We start from the raw sequence: 7,817 nt of genomic DNA on the forward strand, positions 1-7,817 counted from the left end.
ATGCTGGGTACGAGAGACTTCAAAAAAGTGTCGTCTCAGAAAGAGTGCCCATGAAGAAGCACCATCCGCAAAGGATTTGGATTCCTATCTTGATATTTTCCTCTTTCTATTTTTTGGCCATACCGATTTCTTGATTTTGGGATTATTGATTCTTTTATTTTTTGATTTCTTGATATTTTGATCTTTTGATTTTTTATATTTGATTGAGTCCATCTTGTTTTCTTGCACATTGATATCTATGCAAAAAATCTTTTTTTGCCTGGTAAATTTGTCTTTATATCTGAGATCAATATTTTTTTTTTGGTTTTGAGATATATAAACTTTTTTCTATAGATCTATCTATTTTCTAAGATGTTTGATCAGAATTCTTTGAGCACAAATTTTTTGAGCTATGTTTGTGTGCTGGATGTTGGCTTAGAGCAGAATACAACAGAGAATAACTTCACGGAAAAGAAAGAGCAACAGTGCCTTAGCTCAATCTACGCACATGCCTCGTTTCCTTACATCCTTGCCGCCTTGTGTATATGATCACTTGTATATAAGCTTCATTTAATAATAAAAGCTGGATGGCATATTGCCTCTCTTGTGTGTGTGGGTGTATATATATATATATATATATATGTACATGTATGTGTGTATATATATATATATATATATATATGTGTGTGTGTGTGTGTATGCATGTATGCATATATGTATATGATATGCTTGTTATTGCCATACAATTTGCTGAAGATCATGAATGTATTAAGAATGAACACCCATGCTCCAATATGGTGAACCCTCCTGAAGATGGAACAATTAGCAAAAGGTAGAACATTGCAACAAAGATTTTGAAGTTGGTTGCCGTGGTAGCTCTAAATTTATATGGAGAAAAAATAGAATAAAAAGAACATGTTGCAAATGGTTGATGCTATGTAAATTTAATTATGATTCAATTTATCCAAACTTGATATTAAGGAGAGTATTTTTGAACTATCCACTCCTATCCCATATGGGTTGAGATTATCTTTTTGTTTATCGATATTGGGGTCAAATGAGATGTTGTCATTTGCACTTCACTATATCTTAGATACATCAAACATAGTATAATTTTCTAGAGATAGTGGCTACTAACAATAAAGTCTGTGACAAAATAATAGGGCCACTATAAAAATCGGTATATTTGCTTATATTCTTAATTCATGAGAATCAAGAGTACATAAAAAAATTCTCCTCACATATATCAGAGATATTTTTGGTAATATACGACTAGTGAACTTGGATTCTCATGACATACCAAATAAACTACTCGCAAATCCTCAGAAATCTCTAATCATTGGTCCATGACATACCAAAAACGATGATGGGGATCAGATTGCCTCATGATGAGAATCAACAATGATCTTAGATCATCATGATGATCTCATTTAAGTTACCAAATGCCTAAAGGAAATAATTAAGTACACCAAGTCATATGTACTCATCTATTATTGAATAAAAAATTGGTAATTTCAAGAAATAATAGAAGGTTGTGGCATGTTTGCCAGACACCATGCGACATAAGCTACAAAACTAGAATGTTGAAAAAAAAAATCAAAAATATCTACATGACTATTCCTCCATTAAGAGAAATGCTCATTATATCAATGAAGTCTTTTTTTTTTGCTCCAGCTGATGACTCACACAATTTTGATATGAATACATTCAAAAAAGTCAAAATACAACCCAACCCAACTTGAAGATAATGCCACCGCCAGCCATACCCTAGATGTCCCGAAGTAGGGGGTGGTGGCCCCTACCCCTGTAGGGCGCCCCCGAATCCAACCAACCACAGTAGCCAAGTCACCCTTGATAGTCAACTTTAAAAACCACGCAATAGCACGTATCTGGTAGGATAGTGATTACGGGTATCGATCCACAGGGATTGGGGTACAGTTGTTTTCTTAAAAATATTTGAAAAAGAGAATTTGAGAAGACTATTGAACTAAATTATTTAATAGGAAATGCAATTAGAATGATAGCAGTTGAGAGAACTTAGGGCAAGGAATTCACCACTAACATGGCAACAAGGATTGATTGTATTTTAATTTATTCTTGGATTAACATGCAAATTAGCTACAAGCCGAATAAGCATTCAAATAAAATGTTTCAAAAGCAATTTAGGAACATCCATCTTCAGTTGGCATGAAATGTCTACCCTAAACTAATGTGGCAGGACACTGCATCTTTCTTAAGCATAGATGATCTTTATATTTACTTAGTGACCATGAAAACCAGTTGTATGAATGTCACATTTAACATCACAGAAATTAAATATGAGATAAAGGAAGATATTCATTAAAAGCATTGAGTTCATACAACTCTAAGAACATAAAATTAAAGATACAAAATCCTTGGCCCTTTGTTAGGGCTGCATCCAGTCCTTTGTTAGGGCTGCATCCAGCCCTAATGAAGAACTCAGCCTTCCATGGGGAATTAGACAGTGGCAGCGCAGAGGACTCCCATCACAGCTACCTCCTTTCTCCCGTCATCTTCTCCCTTCTCGGACGTCTCTGAGAACTCCCCCTCCCCGAAACTCAGTGAGAATTGGATCATTCCCAGCTGCCCCCTGTTCAACATCAACTCTCCTTTTTATAGGCTGCAAACTCCCCCTCCCTCCTCCTCTGTTTCTTCACATGGTTGTTTCGAGTGGGAGGATAATGATGAAGAGGCTTGATCTGATCCGCCGATAATGGGAGATATTGTCGTATCTCATCCGGACGTTGGGGAGAATATGACCTGGGAGCTGATCGCAGAGAAGAGATGCGGTAGAAGGAGTCGATGTTGCTTCCACGTGGAGGAGACGGGATGTGTGATCTATAGACGGCTGGATGCGAAGTAGAGATGGGCGCTGGGCCGGGCCGCCCATGGCCCGGCACGGCCCGCTTGCTACAGTAACGGGCCGTGCCTGGCACGGCCCATGAAAGGAGGCCGGGCTGGGTTACCATTTTCTGGCCCGCGGGCCGAGCCCGGCACGGCCCATAAGGGCCTGGGCCCGGCACGGCCCGCGAGCCAGAAAATTTTTTTCCCAAAATACCCCTCAAATTAGCCGTTTTTGGACTGTTGGGAGGGGTATTTTGGGAAAAAACCAAAAATAGCCGTTGGAAACGGCTATTTTCTCCCCCCTCCAGACGGGCGGTGCCTAGCACGGCCCGTTTGCGCCCGAGACGGGCCGTGCTCGTGCCGTGCCCGGCCCGGCCCGGCCCGCCAATCCACGGGCCTGGGGCCGGGCCGGGCTTGCATTTTTTGCTGAGCGGGCCGGGTCGGGCACGACCCGTTTAGTCCGTGGCTCGGTGGGCCTGGGCCGGGCCGGCCCGGCATGGCCCGATGCCCATCACTAATGCGAAGTAATCCGGAAGAAGCAGAGACGTGGACAAAGCGGGATGGTGTTCACGGCTGAGAGGAGATGCCGGAAGAATCGGGAAGATAAGGATATCTGCTCTGCAAGGAAAAAAAATGTGTGAACTCATCCGTGGATAAGAACAGGAAGGCTGGAAGTTAGCGGAAGAAGATGAGGATGCTGGATGATGCAGGATAACGATGGAGTTGATCAAGAATGAGAGGAAGGCACACATCGACATTGGGATTTGCTGGGAGATGTCCGTGAAAGGAGGGAATGGCTGGAAAAAGAGAGATGAAGCTAATCCGGACGCTGAGATTAGAGCCTATCCAGATTCTGTTTTGAAGCAGGGAAGGGCTATGAATTCATCCGTGGATAGAGTTGAACTCGATTGTATCCCGGAATGGATGCGCATGGTTGAGAGATGGAATACGATCCATGAAGCTGAGAGGATCTCGGCTGGGAGGAGCTGGATCTTATCGCGGAAGAAGAAGAGGATCCACGATGCAGGGGATTCGGATGGAAGAGGAGCTGAGCCGGATGCGTGGGAAGATGAGCTGGGACGTTGGGAGATTCCTTGGGATCAAGCCAGAAGATAAGATCATATTTCAACGCGGAGGAGAAGCTGGACGCGGCTCTGTTCCTTGGGTCCGAATGGTACGCACACGGGATGAAGGAAAGTTGAGGAAGAAAACAGATGTGGCTGACTGCGAGTGGTTGTGGCTACAGCTGAGAGGGGATTCGGAAGGATGAGATGATGTGAATTTAATTTGGCTGGGATCAAGCCGGGAGGCTGTAATGTGTGAGAGTAATAGGAGGACGAAATAGATCTGTGAGCTGGGATATTGGGAGATCAACATGGGATGGCCGGGATCAAACTTGGAGCATTAATCGCTAAGCACTTAGAAGATGACGTGGACATGGGCACCGCTGCAAACGCGAAGGAAATTTGCATTGAACTGAATCGTGGAAGAAAGGATACATGATCTTGACATTGTACCGCTAGGATGGAAGCTTGATCCCTAGATACAGGAGGTGCATGAGGTTCGGGTTTAGACATCATCCCAATTGGTTTGACTCGACCTGCACACATAGGACTCGACCATTATGACAAAATATTAATCTAACTCGAATTACCTCTGATAATTTATTAAAATGCAATGGTGAAGGTAACACATTTTTTATGGTTAAATTTACAAAATATGTGTATTACAATAATGATAAGTGCTATGAGAAAGAGGTTAATTTAGGTATTATTTCGCACTTATCAACCCTCTAGCAAGATGGCGTTGGCTTTCAACACACATTGAGCACGACTAATTCCAGCCCAGGCTGCCCTCAGGTCCGCCCTAGAGACTAAAATGTCAAAAATTGGGCTTTCTCCAGCTGCCACCACTCTAGAGTATGGGCCTCTAATCACAAATCTGGCCCACCTCTCATGCCACCATCTAATACACATCCATCAAAGTTAACCTTGAGGAAGCTCAGGGGTGAGGGCTCCCAGGTGATATATACTGTCCGAAATGCTACAAGAGTAGAGGTGGAGTCCCAGGTGCCCCGAGCTATCGAAGGCCCTCCAGACAAACCTGCATGGATATCCCCATGTCACCTTTCATAGGAACAAAGCAACTCTCGGGTGAAGACCAAACTTTCAGATTCAGACACAGTCCAGACTCTGAATCTGCTCACTTCTAAAGAGGTTATAGAGATCCCTCACTCCGACCCTCGGGCTATAGGAAGTGCTCTAGACCCTCACATCTGGAACGTCACACTCTGGAACCGCCACCGACAGCACTCTCTCTACCAGGTGCTCAGCAAAGAGATGGCCAATCCGTCTAGAGTCCCACCCTCTCCCATCGAGGTAGAGAAGATTGCAGACTCAAAATCCTTCCAAGGCCTCAATATTAATCATGATCGGCCAAAGCCTCAATGGGAGGGCGTCCATCTAGGGATCACCCATCACATCCATGTTGGGATACCATGCATGCCGCAGAAAATTAAAACTGCAGCGGAAGATGCATTCATAGTTCGTTCATCGCATGAACGTATTTTAAAACCATTCGTAGATAGATTAAGATTAAATCATTGGAGAAAGATCATATCTTTACTTTGTGCGAGTAGATGTTCACCGCAATCTGATGATAGTGGTTATCTTGAAAGGCTCACTTGAAGCCGCACACGTATTCGGCCTCTACAGGTATCCACACAAGGAAGAGGACCGATCCAAGCGTCTAGATCTCATCGGAGTGCTAGCTTCGTTGCAGAAATTACTTTTGATGGTTGAAGCTCTCTTGAACAATCAACTCTTGATGGAAGAGGAAGAAGCAGAGATGGAAGAAGAGGAGGCCACGCCCAAAAGAATAGAGAGAGAGGGAGGGTTCGGCCATTAAAGAAGAAAAAGATGAGGCCTACGGCCCTTTTTTTTTTCTTTCTCCTTTCAACGGTCTAGATTTGCCTCCAAAGCCCCCTAGGGCTTCCTCTCACGCACTCTCCCAAAAAAATCCGAAAATAAATAAAAAAATGAGGGGCGCACGCCCCTCCTTTTATTTTGCACGTGAATCCCCCTCCAAGGAGGATTAGGTGGCCTAATCCAATCATAACTCAATCATGGGCTTTAGTGCTCTTAATCCTTATCTAGTAAGGAGTCCTATTGCAATTAGAATTCTTTATCCTTATCTAATAAGGAGTCCTATTGCAATTAAGATTCTTCAATTAAGATTTTTAGTCCTAATTTAATTAAGACTCTAGGAGTCCTACTCCAAGTAGGACTCTTATAATTTGCAGTCCTAATCTAATTAGGACTCTAAGAGTCCTACTCCAAATTGGACTCTTAAACCTTATCTAATAAGATCAAGTCCAATTCAGTGATGTCCAATTGATTAAATTAAATTGCAATCCAATTGCAATTATTCCTTCTTCAACTCACTAACTCTTAGTGGGTTAAACCAACTATCAATCAAATTGATAATCATGAACTATTGTGATAATCACCAGAGATCATTGACCATCAAGATAATCCCTGTGAGTCTCACCATCCACCAATGATACCTAGCAGCATGTAGTGACAACCCAGCAGAATGGAATAGAAGAATCTCTAGGTGCAGTATCATACGATACAGTCCTTCTATTGTAGATCCCTACAAGATGGAAGTCATGGATAACCCGTCAAACCTTATCGTCTGTCATATGTCAAGATTTATTCGACTTTAGTTCGAGAGTAAAAAACTTCTTTTCCACTGTACATACTGCACCTACCGAGATCTTTCGAACTCAGTCTCATAAATCATATAGGACCACTCCTTATCTAACAAGGTTGATAGATTTCATGTAGGTGCTCATCCTACTCCTACAGTGAACTTACTGTAGCCAATCTACATCACAAGGACCCATATGACTAGCAACCATGTATATGTGCAGTCAAACTACAGCAACCTCACTGTGAATAGCCGAAGCACTGTAGATCAAAGGACCAGTCATACTACTGCAACATCAAGTAAGTCACTGACGAATGGATAGACATCCAAGTGGCTTCTTACTTTGGTCACGCTTAGTACCCTGGTTCTCTAACAAGCACCTGCACTATCACTCCAGTATTTCTATACTGTGGACTCGAGACTCATCCATCGAAAAGAATAGTGAGTGATCTGTGCACTAATCTCATCGGATCAAGCACCGTCCTCGTGATGATCCATCGATTAGGAGCATTCAAGAATTAATCACCAATGATACATGGCTCAAATTCTCAACTCTTGAGAATATGAAAATTATATTATTAATTTCTTGAACGATTCACAGACACATACACAATATGAATGAAAAGAATGCTCATTATTATTAAATAATAATAAAATCAAGTACAATACTATGTTCCAGAATTAATTATGTGTTAGTCATATTGGCTTCTAGGGCATACATCTAACAATATCCCACTTGCACAAAAGCCAATCAGCCATATATCTAAGCCCCATCTTCTCAAGGTGGGCTTCAATCTTCTACTGACTAAGCTGCTTAGTGAATGGATCCGCCACATTGTCCGTGGAGTCTACTCTATGCACCTCGACATATTTCTTTTCGAGGTAGTCGTGTATGAGGTGAAACCGCCGCTCTATATGTTTGGACTTCTGATGAGACTTTGCCTTCTTAGCTAGAGCTATGGTGTCATTGTTATCGCAGTAGAGTGTTATAGTATCTGAAGACATTACATCTAACTCTGCAATAAACTTCTTGAACCAGAAGGCTTCCTTTGCAGCTTCAGATGCAGCGATATACTTAGCTTCTGTTGCTGGAAATTGGACCCGGGGGCCGCCGCGAAGCCGGGGAAGTAGGGGCTCCGCCGCAAAAACGGTGGATGACTGTGCGCCGGCTACTGGCGTTCTCCTGTAGGGTGGAGCTCCGCCGCAGGAGCGGTGGTCGATGGCGTGCCGACAGGTGGCGTCCTCCTGGGGGGCGTAAGTCC

General features: G+C 43.0%; 1 long non-coding RNA gene across 1 annotated transcript; it reads right to left on the minus strand.

Annotated features, from left to right (window-relative positions):
• Window positions 1–2,167: 2,167 nt before the first annotated feature.
• LOC148700700 (uncharacterized) lies at window positions 2,168–4,367 on the minus strand. Its single transcript, XR_015971250.1, has 2 exons — window positions 3,595–4,367; window positions 2,168–3,462 (listed from the first exon to the last, which is right to left on the minus strand). It is a non-coding gene; the product is annotated as an uncharacterized LOC148700700 (long non-coding RNA).
• Between the last annotated feature and the right edge of the window lie 3,450 nt (window positions 4,368–7,817).

Source organism: Phoenix dactylifera, chromosome 11 (assembly GCF_051530095.1).
Source record: "Phoenix dactylifera cultivar Ajwa chromosome 11, Ajwa_hap1_PhDact_Kaust_v1.1, whole genome shotgun sequence".
Classification (NCBI taxonomy): domain Eukaryota; kingdom Viridiplantae; phylum Streptophyta; class Magnoliopsida; order Arecales; family Arecaceae; genus Phoenix; species Phoenix dactylifera.